The following is a 13,777-nucleotide window of genomic DNA, read 5'->3' as shown; positions in this document are numbered from 1 at the left end:
TTTCGTTCCCACCAAAGCTTTTTACGAAGCAGTTATAGCATTTTACATTCCCACCAGCAGCGTACAAGTGTTCCAGTCTCTCCACAAGCTCTCCTTTGTTTTTGTTTTTTTTTTAGGGGGGGGGGATTAATACCAGGCGTGTTGGAGTGAGGTGGTATCTCATTGTAGTTTTCATTTATATTTCTCTAATTTTTAATGGCCAGTGATCATGATCTGTTAGCTGCTTGAATGTCTTCTTTGGTGAAGTTCCTGTTCGTATCATTTGCCCAATTGTTAATTGAGTTATTTACCTTTTTGTTGTTGAGCTTTTACAGTATTATGTAAATTTTTGAGATCAGATGTTAACAGGAAATGTCATAGCTAAAAATTTTTTCCCAGTCTATAGATAATCTTTTCACTCTTTTGGCAAAATCTTTTGATGAGTATAGGTGTTTGATTTTTAGGAGCTCCCAGTTATCTAGTTTCTCTTCTGGTGTTTGTGCATTGTTAGTAATGTCTTGTATACTGTTCCTGCCATGTATGAAGGCTCCTAGCATTGTGCCTATTTTTTTCTTCCATGATCTTCATCATTTTAGCATTTATATTTGGGTGATTGATCCATTTTGAGTTAGTTTTTGTGCATAGTGTAAGGTCTGGCTCTTGTTTCATTTTTTTGCAGATGGATATGCAGTTATGCCAGCACCATTTGTTAAAGAGACTGTCTCTTCCCCCGCTTAACTGATTGTGAGCCTTTGTGATATATCAGTTGCTCAAATGTGGATCAAGTGTATTGACTACTGTGGTAGTATAATATGTTCTAAAATCAGGTAGTGTGAGGCCTCCGACTCTGCTCTTTTTCAGTAATACTTTACTTATTTGGGGCCTCTTTCTCTTCCATATGAAGCTGGCGATTTGTTTCTCCATCTCATTAAAAAATGCCTTTGGAATTTGGATTGTAATTGCCTTGTATCTATTGATCGTTTTTTGTACAATAGACATTTTTACAGTGTTGAGTCTTCCTATCCATGAACAAGGTGTGTTTTTCCACCTATGTTTCTTGCAGTAATTTCTTCTAGTTTTCTTTGTCTGCCTTCTATTTCTGTGATAACATTTATTCCTAAGAGTTTTATCTTCTTGGAGGCTACTCTAAATGGTTTTGATTTGGTGGTTTCTTCTTCAATGTTCTCTTTGTTTGTGTAGAGGAATCCAACCGATTTTGTACATTTAACTTTTATCCTGATACATGGCTGAACTCTTCTACTAGTTTTAGTAGTTTTCTCGAGGATCCCTTATGGTTTTCTGAGTATAAGGTCATGTCATCTGCAAACAGAGATACTTTGACTTCTGCCTTACCAATCTGGATGCTGTTTATTTCTTTATCTAGGCTAATTTCTCTGGTAGGACCTCCAGCACAATGTTGAATAAGAGTGGTATTAAAGGATGTCCTTGTCTGGTTCCCATTCTCAAGGGGAATGCTTTCAGACTCTCTCCATTTAGGATGATGTTGGCTGCTGGCTTTGCGTAAATGCCCTTTATTATGTTGAGGAATTTTCCTTCTATTCCTATTTTGCTGAGAATTTTTATTGTGAATGGGTGTTGGACTTTTTAAAATACCTTTTGTGCCCCAATTGATAAGATCATGTGGTTCTTGCCTTTTGTTTTATTTCTGTGATGGATTACATCAGGTTTTTTCCTAATGTTAAGCTGTTCCTGCATAGCAGGTAGCATTTTTAGCTTCCATTTCAATGATGTGTCTCCAGGTGGGAATATTCCTCCCTTTGGAACTATGTGCTCTAGACCACCAGAGCACAAGGTAGTGGAAACAGGAAGTGAAAATTTTGCTAGTGAGTCACTAGGGGCGTCTTAGTCATCTAGTGCTGCTGTGACAGAAATAGCACAATTGGATGGCTTTAGGAAACAGATATTTATTTTCTCACAGTCTAGTTGGCTAGAAGTCCAAATTCAGGGTGTCAGCTCCAGGGGAAGGTTTTCTCTCTCTGTCTGCTCTGGAAGAAGGTCCTTGTCATCAATCTTCACTTGTTCTGGGAGCATCCCAGCACAGGAAACTCAGTTCCAAAGGACATACTCTGCTCCTGGTGGTGCTTTCTTGGTGGTATGAGGTCCCCTTGTCTCTCTGCTCGCTTCTCTCTTTTATACATCAAAGAAATTGGCTTAAGACACTATCTGATGTTGTAGATCTCATCAATATAACTGTCATTAATCCATCTCATTTCATCATAGTGACAGGATTTACAACACATAGGAAAATAACATAAAATGGCAAACAGTCACACAATACTGGGACTTGTGGCCCAGCCAAGTTGACAGATATTTTCAGGGGACACAATTCAATCCAAGACAAGGGGTAATAATGAGTGATGCCACTCCCATTCCTACCCCTTGATCCTGGACCCATGAATTGGAGCTATGGAGGAAAAAGCACCATATATTGGGGGTTGGTTTAAAGTATATATAGCCTCCTAGAGAACATTCCCCCAACCCTACAAGGTATCGACACCCAGCTTGCCCCATAATTGTGTCTTCAGGAGGCTGTCCGACCATTCTATCAGAGCGGCTGCTTCACAGTGATGGGGGACATGGTAAGACCAGTGAATTCCATGAGCATGGGCCCACTGACCAACTTCATTCACTTGAAGTGAGTCCTTTGATCCAAGGTAATGCTGTGTGGGATACCATGAGAGTGGATAAGGCATCCTGTAAGTCTATGGGTGGTAGTTTTGGCAGAAGCATTGCATGCAGGGAAAGCAAACCCATATCAGATATGTGTCTATTCTGGTAGGAATAAAATGCTACCCTTTCCATGATGGAAGTACTCCAATGTAAACACTTGTCATCAGGTTTCTGGCTAATCACCTCAAGAGATGGTGCCATATCAGGGAATTGGTGTTGGTGTCTGTTGCTGGTAGACTGGACACTCAGCAGTGGCAGTATCTAAGTCATCCTTGGTGAGTGAAAATCCACACCTCCACCTCTGCCACCGTGGCCACTTTATTCATGAGCTAATTGAGCAAGGATGGGAGTGGCTCGGGAAAGAGGACGACTTGTTTCCAAAGAACGCGTCATCCTACCCAACTGGCTGTTAAAATCATCCTCTGCTGAGGTCACCCTTGGGTGGGAATTCACATGGGACATGAATGTCGTTACTTCTTTGGTCCACTCATAGAGCTCTATCCACAAACCTGTTCCCCATACTTTCTTGTCTCCAGTCATCCAATCATGTTCCTTCAAAGTCCCTGACCATCCAGCCAAAAAATCTTCCACAAATCAGTATACAGTCACACAACTGGCCATTTCTCCTTCCAAGCAAAGTGAACAACCAGGTGAACTGCTCAAAGTTCTGTCCATTTGGAGGATTCCCCTGCACCACTGCCCTTCAGGGAGGTCCCAGAAGGGGACTGTAGTTCTGCTGCTGTCTACTTTCTAGTGGTGCCTACACAGAATCATCTGTAACTAGGCACAAGTGTTCTCTTCCTTAGTCAACTGAACATAAGGAACTCCCCGTGAGGCCATAAGTGTAGACTGGGAAATGTAAGGTTATAGCCAGGAGTGGACACCATGGGCATATGGGTCACTTCCTCATGCCACTTGTGCCTTCTGGTCGTGCTCTGACCTGACCTTGTATATACCATTTCCATTTAGTGATGGAGTACTGCTGTGCATGTACAACTTTAAAGCTCTCTGTGTCAGGCAACACCCAGTTCATGATGTGCAGCTCAGGCCACATGGTGACTTGGTGGCCCATGAATGAGCTAAGGATGAATAATAAGCCAAAAACTATTTCTTAATATCAGATAGTGGCTGTAATCTTCACAACCCCTCCAGGAATGCAGTATTGCTTTCAATTTACTATTTTCCTACGTAGGGCCAGTTCTAATGGTTTCCACTTGGCTTCTCCTACCGTAATAGCCCCGCTCCACTTGTCAGGATCCGATGTGGAGGTGCTGCCAGTTGTTGGGTGTATCTCTTCCAATTATGCATTCTGGAACTGGGAAAATCACTACAGGATGAGTTCAGGGAACCACTGGAACTACTGTGAGATAGACATGAGCTAAGATTCCATTAATAACCTGACCTCCATACACCCGCACTCTGACTGGTGAGCCACACTGATGTTTTGGGTCTCCTGGAGTTAGTGTCAGTATCCATGAATCCCTGAAAAGCCTCGTTACTTTCTTTTCTCCAACAAAAAGTCACTCCCTCAAAGGCCACAGATCCCTTTGGGGAAGGCTGGAAGAATTTCAGCATACATTTTTGTCAATGTACTGGAGTCCTTCCTCGAGGGGATCTCACCTCCCTTCATTCAAGGGATTGTGAGCCTTTAAACTCGCTCAATCTGGGAATGAATTGAGGAGCTGTGACTCTCTATTCTGGATATTTGAGTTAGATTGCTGTTACCTTGACTTAGAATTCATCTGCTTGCACAGATCAAGTAAATATTTAGTAATTTCCTATGTTTTTCACTCTTAAGGTCACCATGACTAGCCAACACCATACTCCATAGGAGTCAGATTATTCTGATGACTACTTTCACTCTGCTGTCCATTACGAAAACCATACCCACCTTTCGGCTGCTACCACCACGGGGTCCAATCAGCTCCATACTATTTAGGAGTCTTAATTCAGTTAGGGCAATTCCCATGTCAAATCTTACTGACATAAAACAGGAATCACAGCAGTCTTCATGGATCCTGGCGTCTTGTGACAAAATTTTTTCTCACATTCGTGATAAAAGGTGCGTTCTCTGGGCACTCCATGTTTGTCTCTGGATGAATCCATTGATAAATCTGATAAGTCTATTCTAATTTGCCTATTTCCCTAAACTTTTGGATACCCTCTTCTCTAGGATACTAAGGCGGGTCTGATACTTCAGCTTGATTTATTGTAGGTCACCCCATAATCCATGCTTCAGAAACTGATTAAATAAACTATTAGATCCTTTCCTAACTTCTGAGCTGAAACATTGAATGAAGAATCTGCGCTTAGAGGGTCCATATCAATAAACTCAGACTGATCCAACTTTATGTTCCTTGTACCTTATCCCAAACCTTGGTAGCCATTCTCACACTTATTCTCCAAGTTTCTGCTTGTACATATTAGAAAAACCAAACAGTTCTTTTGGAGTGTGGCGTACCTCCTCCTGGGTCACATTTTATACCTCACCTTTGAGGCTGACAGGGACATAAGCCTAGCTATAGGTCTAGAAATAAAAATGGGTGGCTAGTGTGAGTCTTGGGAACATTCATCAATGTCATGCAAGGCATGTACCTCAGGCAATGTCCCAGGCCATGTCTCAGATGCTGCCCCAGTTGATACCTCAGACAAAGGCTTTTCAGACACAGCCGGGTTAATATAATCAGATAGGGGTTTAGGGGCTAACGATTTTACTGGGGTAGGTGGTTTAGCAGACAAAAATTGAGTAATGTCTTTAGATGGGAGTGACAGGGTTGGCTTTGTAGGCAGAAGCGATTCAATGGAATTTAGGGGTTCCATGTCTACAACTTCCTGATTATCTGCCCATACGTCCCCATTCCAAGTTGCAGGGCACTATTTCTTCGGAATCATTGTCCTCACTTTAGACACCATTGAAGGCTGGGAATTCAGCTGGCCTTGTAAATCAGTCACTTTTACAATATGACCCTGGGTTTGGTTTTCCAGCGTATCAACACTGTTGCTATAAGAACTATGACTTTCCTTTAGGGCACACACGGCAACTTTCAGATTTTTTATATGGCACTTGAGCTGTGATTCTGAAGCCCTGATCTTGTCTCTTTTTTCAGCACTTTGCCTTTTTAAAGTAAGACCAGTCACCTAGCTTGCCTATACTCCTCATTCTGACAAACTGCAGAAGAGCATCAAACATGCAATCACCCATAGCCTCACTTCTAATATCACTTGATCTATTGGTAATATTTTGACTGTTAATATGGCCACCTTACTCCATGGATTAGCAGCATACTTTTTACTATTGGGGTTAGAGCCATCAGCACCTTTAAGACCTGTCAGCACTGAAAACTATTATGTGTCTATTAGTTTTTGATGTTTATTATATTTATCTATTTATTTTAAATGGCTCATGCAATTTTAGAAGCTGGCAGTATTTGAACATTCAGGCTATAGGCTTCTCCTGACTCTCATAGCTGCAGGGGTCAATGAGTCCAGGGTTAGCAGGTCAGACAACAGTCTGGTGGTTTATGCACTGTGGAAGATGACAAATCCAAGATCTGCAGGCAATATAGTAAGTAGGCTGCTGACTTAAATCCCAAGAACTGGGCATCAGAGGATAATGAGCTGTATGCAGAATCCAGAGCTACAATGTGAGCTTTGCCAGAATGTCCATACACACATTGGATGCATGCCACATCACCCAAAGAAACTCTCCTTACAACTGATTTCCTGATCACATCAGATGACATCATGGAGGATAAATACATCCTTATATAACCCTCAAAATATGTCATTACAAAACTACCGAACTGTATACTTACAGAACTCCTAAACCACTGAGAATCATGACACAGCCAAGCTGACACAAACCTTAACCATCACACCAAAAGCATAATAAAGAAAAAAGAAAAGAAATTGGTTTCTGAAAATAACCTGAGCTATTAAAGTTTCTTTTGTCTTCCAAAATACCTATGTTAATTTAAATATATATAAATTATCTGAGATTTCCATATCCTTTTTGACAATTAGCCTCAGAGAAGGAAGGGTTTTAGGATCAGGCCTCAGCATACCATACACTTTGAGGCCTGAGGTTTGCCAGTGGAGCCCCAGGGAAACTTTTGAAGAGAGAATTCCTCACAACAGAGTGAATAACTTTAAAGAGATAAAAGAAAACAGGATAAATAATGTGGACATTGATGAGGTTTAAAATAAGAAAAAATGATTTCTTACTACAGTTTTCTGGATGCTAACTGAAAAGTTGGCATGTCAAACTTGCCAGCCATTCCACAGAAGTAGTCCGTGTGCAAAAAGATAATAGCCTTAGACACCGTATGGGTCAATTCTGCTTTGTCCATTAGGGTTGCTATGAGTTAGAATCAACATGATGTCAGCATTAAGTTTGGTTTTTGATAATACAGTTATCAGAAAATAAATGAACCATAAACAAGCACTGTCTATGGTGGTGAAATTTTAAATCAAAAGACAAAAATCACAATGAAAAAATCCACCCTTCAATTTCGTGTATGTAATAGAACTAAATTACTTTCCTTAAAAGTTATGAAATTTGATAGGGGTTGAGACTATGCTGAGAAGAAACAGTTTCAGAGGAATACAACCACGTACAGACTTTTCTTCCCCAGCCCCAGAAAATGACTAGGTGTTTTTTCAAAACAATATTTGTTTTATTCAATCATATACTTATTTTTTTTCAAAATTCCTTGGCACTCTTCAAGCTTCAGAGACATTAAAGAGTTTGTGAGTTCGTTGAGGGAGTGGGAGGGCAACTATAAACATTAAGCACATTAGAAATGAAAATTCAAGATCATTTAACTAAAATGCTCATTTGTTAAATCATTTGGTGATAGCAAGAATGAGTGCACTGCATGTCCTCTTCAAAATATCATCAAATTAGTGGGTTTTTTTTTTTATGTAAAAGAATTGCTTAGGATGCAAATAAAGTTCAAAATAGTGCTAGGGATTTATTATTTGATCATACAATTCGTGAATCGGATAACGAACAGCGTGAGAACGTGTATTGTACAAAAGGTGAAGCAATACGGAGTCCTTACAGTCCGAGGAACAAAGAAAGTCAGGGAAATCCAAGAGGTTTCGATAAGTCTTTCAGATATTCATCAAAATGTCTCTTGAAGTCCTTTCTTCCTCAGAACTGTGTTTGGCTAAGAAGACAAACGACGAAGGTCTGAGGGGTCAATGCCTAAATAACCCAACTTATGTGGAATGCAGAGCAAGTCTAATAGGGCTCATTACAAATTAACTTAAAGAAACTAGCTAGTTGTTAACTCTAAGGTTTAGGTTTCTTATTGTCTTAAAACACTTGCTCCATGATACCAGGTTTCTCCATATTCTCCAGACTTGGCAGAAATGTCCTCAGTTTTCCATTTTTAGTCTCTACATGGATTTCTAGCTTCCGCAGTTTTCTCCTTTTGATCAAGCCCCCCAGGAGGTGCTGTCACTCACAATGCAGTAGACTTCTGCAAGGATTTTTACCACTTATTGTTGATTGCTCCATCTTTTCTTCTTATTTGCTAGTTCCTATGGTATTTCCATTTCTAGCAAATCTTGAAGGATTCCATAGGCAGAACATTGAACGATGCAGGAAGAACCAAAAGAAGATGGAGGGAACATACAGTCACTGTACCAAAAAGAACTGGCCAATATTCAACCATTTTGGGGGTTGGTATATGATCAAGAAACTAAAGATATTCAATGAAGAAGTTGAAGCTACACATTTGTGAAGAAACAAGCTTCCAGGAAGTGTCAGAATACCAGTGCAGGTGTTTCAACAAATTGATGACGCACTGGAGGTTCCCACTTGTCTATGTCAAGAACTTTGGAGAGAGGTGGGGGCCGAGATGCTGGAGTAGTCAGATGAATCCTGTGGTCACTCTTACAGCAAAGGCCTGAAAAAATTGAATCAATTATCTATGACAATCTAGGGACCCTGAATTTCAAAGGCAAAGTTGAGGAATCAGACTGAGAGGCATGGTGACGGAGAAACAGCACAGAAGCAGCAAGGAGATACCAGACCTGATCTGGTGGGAACCAGCAGCCTACAAGCCAGATCTGATGGCCTGAGTGCAGTGAGGCAAGCAGTGGCATTTGGGACATGTTTTCCAAGTCGGCAGAGACCTAGTGGCGGAGAGTCCACTCATGTGACAGAATCAGCAAAAACCACTGCTCCCAGAAAATGATAAGAACTTGCCCCCAATGTACAATGTGGACCAAAAAACAGCCCTTTGGAAAAAAAATATCTCTTGACTGACCCCTCCCTGTTCTGCACAGATACAAAGCTGTCTTCAGTGGTAGATGCTTCCCCTGGGATGGAAGAAGGAACTGTCACATGCCCTGAGTCATCCTCCCAGCCTTAGAGAAGGAACAAATTAACAAACGGGGGAAAAATAATCTGCTGAGTCCCCTAAGCTGGGAACTCAGGGGAGAAACAGCTCATTTGCCTAGGCACAGGCATAAGCAGTCTGCAGACTTTCAATGCCTTTCATTCCTGCATAGACCTATGTGGGTCCTTTTCAACAGCCTATGCCCTCATTATCACAGTACAACAAGGTATATACCTGAAGTCTAACTTCAACTGTTTCAGCTATATGGTGCAGAGGCAGGTTTGTGACATTTGACACTGCTCTGCCTATTAAGTGGGGTCCTCACCTACACACATCAGGAGCATGAGAACTGGTGGCTTCACCCAGACCATCTAGCCACTACAATGACAGGGTCCAAGGATAAGTGGTGCCTCCCAGGCATACAGGAAACAGCACTGAGTGCCTATAGTTGGGCTGGAAAACACACCCACCTAGGCACTCTAGGGAATAGGAATATGCATTCCTAACAGACATGCAGGGGCGATTGTCAGTCACCAGCTTTTCTTAGTGTGTGACACCTTACTGCAGCCAAATACCTGTGCCTACACCAATCACACCTGCTTGTCTAAGACTGTAGGTGAGAACTTGCTCCACAAACTTGGTGACCTACTATCTGGACACCTGAGCTGAATCCATACACGAAAAGAAATGAATTCCAAGAATCGCAAACCTAGTGAAAGACCTAACTAACTGGTAACAGGATGTTAGAGCTTCAAAGGCACCAATAATCAAACTATTCACTCAAGCAGCCTATTCTGGCATGTCAAAACAAGACAAAACAAGAAGTTAGGACACAGTAAGCAAACATAAAATAAATAAATACAATAACTTATTGATGGCTTGGAGACAACAGTCAATATCAAACAACATGAAGAGGCAGACCATGATGGCTTCAGCAAGCTCCAAAAACAAAGAATCAAGAAATCTTCCAGATGAAGAGAATTTCCTGGAATTACCAGGGGTAGAATACAAAAGATTAATAAATGCAGTTCTACAAGCAGTCAAGAAGGAAATCAGGCAACATCCAAAATAATCCAAGGAACACACAGACATAGAATTAGAGGAAATTAAGACGATTAGAGAAGAGCATAATGTCAAACTTAATAGGCTGCAAGAACGCACAGAGAGACAGCAATCAGGAATTCAGAAAATTAACAATAAAATTTCATAATTAGTTCAATAGTGATAGGAGCAGAAGCAAGTAAATGTAAGTCAGAGTTAGCGAGACTGAAGATAAAGCACTTAACACCAACATATTTGTGGAAAAATCAGGTAAAAGAATTTTTAGAAAATGAAGAAACCCTAAGAATTATGTAGGATTGTATCAAAAGAAATAACCTGCGAGTGATTGTAGTACCAGAAAGGGTGGGATAACAGAAAATAGAGAGAGAAAATTGTTGAAGATTTGTTGGCAGAAAACTTCCCTGATATCATGAAAGAGAAGAAGTTATCTATTGAAGATGCTCATTGAACTCCACATAAGGTAGGTCTTAAAAGAAAGTCACCAAAACATATTATAATCAAACTTGCCAAAACCAAAGATAAAGAGAGAATTTTAAGAGCAGCTAGGGATACACGAAAAGTCAACTACAGAAGAGGGTCAATAAGACTAAGCTCAGAGTACTCAGAGGAAACCAAGCAGACCAGAAAGCAATGAAACAACATATTTAAAGACTTAAAGGAAAAAATAAAATTGCCAGCCAAGAATTATATACCAAGCAAAACTGTTTCTCAAATATGAAGACAAAATTAGGACATTTTCAGACAAACGGAGGTTTAGGGAATTTGAAAACCAAATCAACATTTCAGGAAATAATAAAGGGAGTCATCCAGTTAGGAAATCAATAACATCAGATAACAATCCAGGACTAGAACACAGGAGAGAGCAACAAGATATGAACCCAGATAGGGAAATTACAAAAATAAATCAAAGCTAAAATGCTCAAAAGAGGGAAACAGCGATGCCATTTTGTAAAAGATGACAACATTAAATCAGAAAAGAGGGACTATAGTCATGTATCTTTCATACAGAGAGGAAGTCGAGGTGGTATTGATAATTAAGATTGGTTTAGAAAAGTAGGGGAAAATATAACGGCAACCACAAAGGAAACTAAGAATCCTAAACATCAAAATAAAAAACAAGAAAAACATAAAGACTCAGCAAATACAAAAGCAACAACAATGTAAAAGACGAAAAGACAAAACATACAGAAAAACTGTTTGACACAGAAAACTAACTAGAAAAAAGAAACTGTCAACAACACACTCACAAAGACATCAAAATGATAGCACTAAATTCATACCTATCCATAATTATGCTGAATGCAAATGGACCAAATGCACCAATAAAGAGACAGAGAGTGGATTAAAATAAATAAATAAATAAATAAATAAAAATGTTCCATCTATTCGCTGCCTACAGGAGACACACCTTAAAGACATAAACTAAAACTCAAAGGATGGAAAAAAATATATGTATCAAGTAAAGAACAATCAAAAGAGTCAGAACTAGCAATATTAATTTCTGACAAAATAGACTTTAAAGTAAAATCTATTGCAAAAGATAAGGACACTATATAATGATTAGATGGTCAATATGCCAATAGGATATAACCATAATAAATACTTATGCACCCAACAAAAGGGTTCTAAAATACATAAAACAAACTCTAACAGCAATGAAGAGAGACAGAAATCTCCACAATACTAGTAGGAGACTTCAACACACCATTTTCAGTGAAGGACAGAACATCCAGAAAGCAGCTCAACAACAACATGGAAGATCTAAATGCCTCAATCAACCGACCTGACCTCATAAACATATACAGAACACTCCACCCAACAGCAGCCAAGTATACTTTTCTTTTCCAATGCACATGGTACATGCTCTGGAATAGACCACGTATTAGCCCATAAAGCAAGCCTTAACAGAATGCAAAACATTGAAATATTACAAAGCAGCTTTTCTGAATTAAAGCCATAAATGTAGAAATCAATAACTGAAAAAGCAAGGAAAAAATCAAACACATAGAAACTGAACAGCATCTTGCTAAAGACTACAGGGTTATAGAAGAAATTAAAGACAAAATAAAGAAATTCATAGAATCAAATGAGAACGAAAACACTTTCTTGGAGAACCTTTAGGACACAGCAAAAGCAGTTCTCAGAGATCAATTTGTAACATCACAAGCACACTTCCAAAAAGAAGAAAGGGCCAAAATCAAAGGATTATGCCTACTACTCAAAAAATAGTGATCAGCAAAAGCAGCCCTCAGAAAAAGAAAGCAAGTAATAAAAATAAGAGCAGAATTAAATGAAACAGAGACCAGAAAAACAAAGAGTTAACAAAAACAAAAGCTGGTTCTTTAAAAAGAGCAACAAAATGATAAAGGACTGGCCAAGCTGACAGAAGAAAAACAGGAGAGGATGCACAGAACCTGAATAAGAAATGAGACAGGTGATTTCACAACAGAACCAAGTGATATTAAAAGAATCATAACAAAGCACTATGAAAAATTGTTCTGAACAAATTTGAAAACAGAGGAAATGGACGAATTTCTAAAAACACATTACTTACCTAAACTAAGACAGATTTGTTAGATAGATGAACAAATCTGTCTTAGAAGAAGTACAGCCAGAATGCTCCTTAGAGACAAGGATGGCGAGACTGCGTCTTACATACTTTGGACATGTTGTCAGGAGGGATCCGTCCCTGGAGAAGGACATCATGCTTGGCAGAGTACAGGGTCAGCTGAAAAGAGGAAGACCCTCAACGACGTGAGTTGGCACAATGACTGCAACAATGAGCTCAAGCATAACAACGACTGTAAGGATGGCTCAGGACAGGGCGGTGATTTGTTCTGGTGTGCATAGGGTCGCTATGAGTCGGAACCGACTTGACAGCACCTAACGACAACAACAACAACCTAAACTAACACATAGGTAGAGCAACTACATAAATCTATATCAAAAGAAGATATTGAAAAGGTAGTTTAAAAACTCCCAAGAACAACAAAAAAGCAGAGCCGCTACCCTGACAATTTCACTGGATAATTCTATCAGACTTTCAGAGAATAATAATACGACCTCTACTAAAGGTATTTCAGAACATAGAAAAGGATGAAATGCTCCCAAACTCATTCTTTTGAGCCAGCATAACCCTTTATACAAAAACCAGGTAAAGACATCACAAAAAAAAAGAAAAAAAAATTACAGACCAATATCCCTCATTAACTTAGATGCAAATATTCTCAATAAAATCCTAGCCAATACAATTGAAAAACATATCAAATAAATGATTCATCATGACCAAGTGGGCTTCATACTAGGTATACAGTGATGGTTTAACGTTAGAAAAACCATCAGTGTAATCCATCACATAAATAAAAGACAAGAACAATACCATCTCCACAATTGATACAGAAAAGGCATTTGAGGAAATCCAACACCCATTCATGATAAAACTCTCAGCAAAATAGGAATAGAAGGGATATTCCTCAACATAAAAATTGCACTTATGCAAAGCAAACTGCTGACATCCTTCTAAATGGAGACAGTTTGAAATAATTTTCCTTGAGAATGGGAAAAAGACAAGGATGCCCTTTATCTCCGCTCTTATTCAACATCGCTATTTGGCTAGCAAAATAAATAAAGTTCATCCAAACTGGTAAGGAAGGAGTAAAATGACCTCTATTTGCAGATATGATCTTACACACAGA

The sequence above is a fragment of the Loxodonta africana genome, unplaced genomic scaffold (genome assembly GCF_030014295.1).
Source record: "Loxodonta africana isolate mLoxAfr1 unplaced genomic scaffold, mLoxAfr1.hap2 scaffold_34, whole genome shotgun sequence".
Classification (NCBI taxonomy): Eukaryota; Metazoa; Chordata; class Mammalia; order Proboscidea; family Elephantidae; genus Loxodonta; species Loxodonta africana.
The sequence above is the reverse complement of the archived record's forward strand: the minus strand, read 5'-3'. Positions refer to the sequence as shown.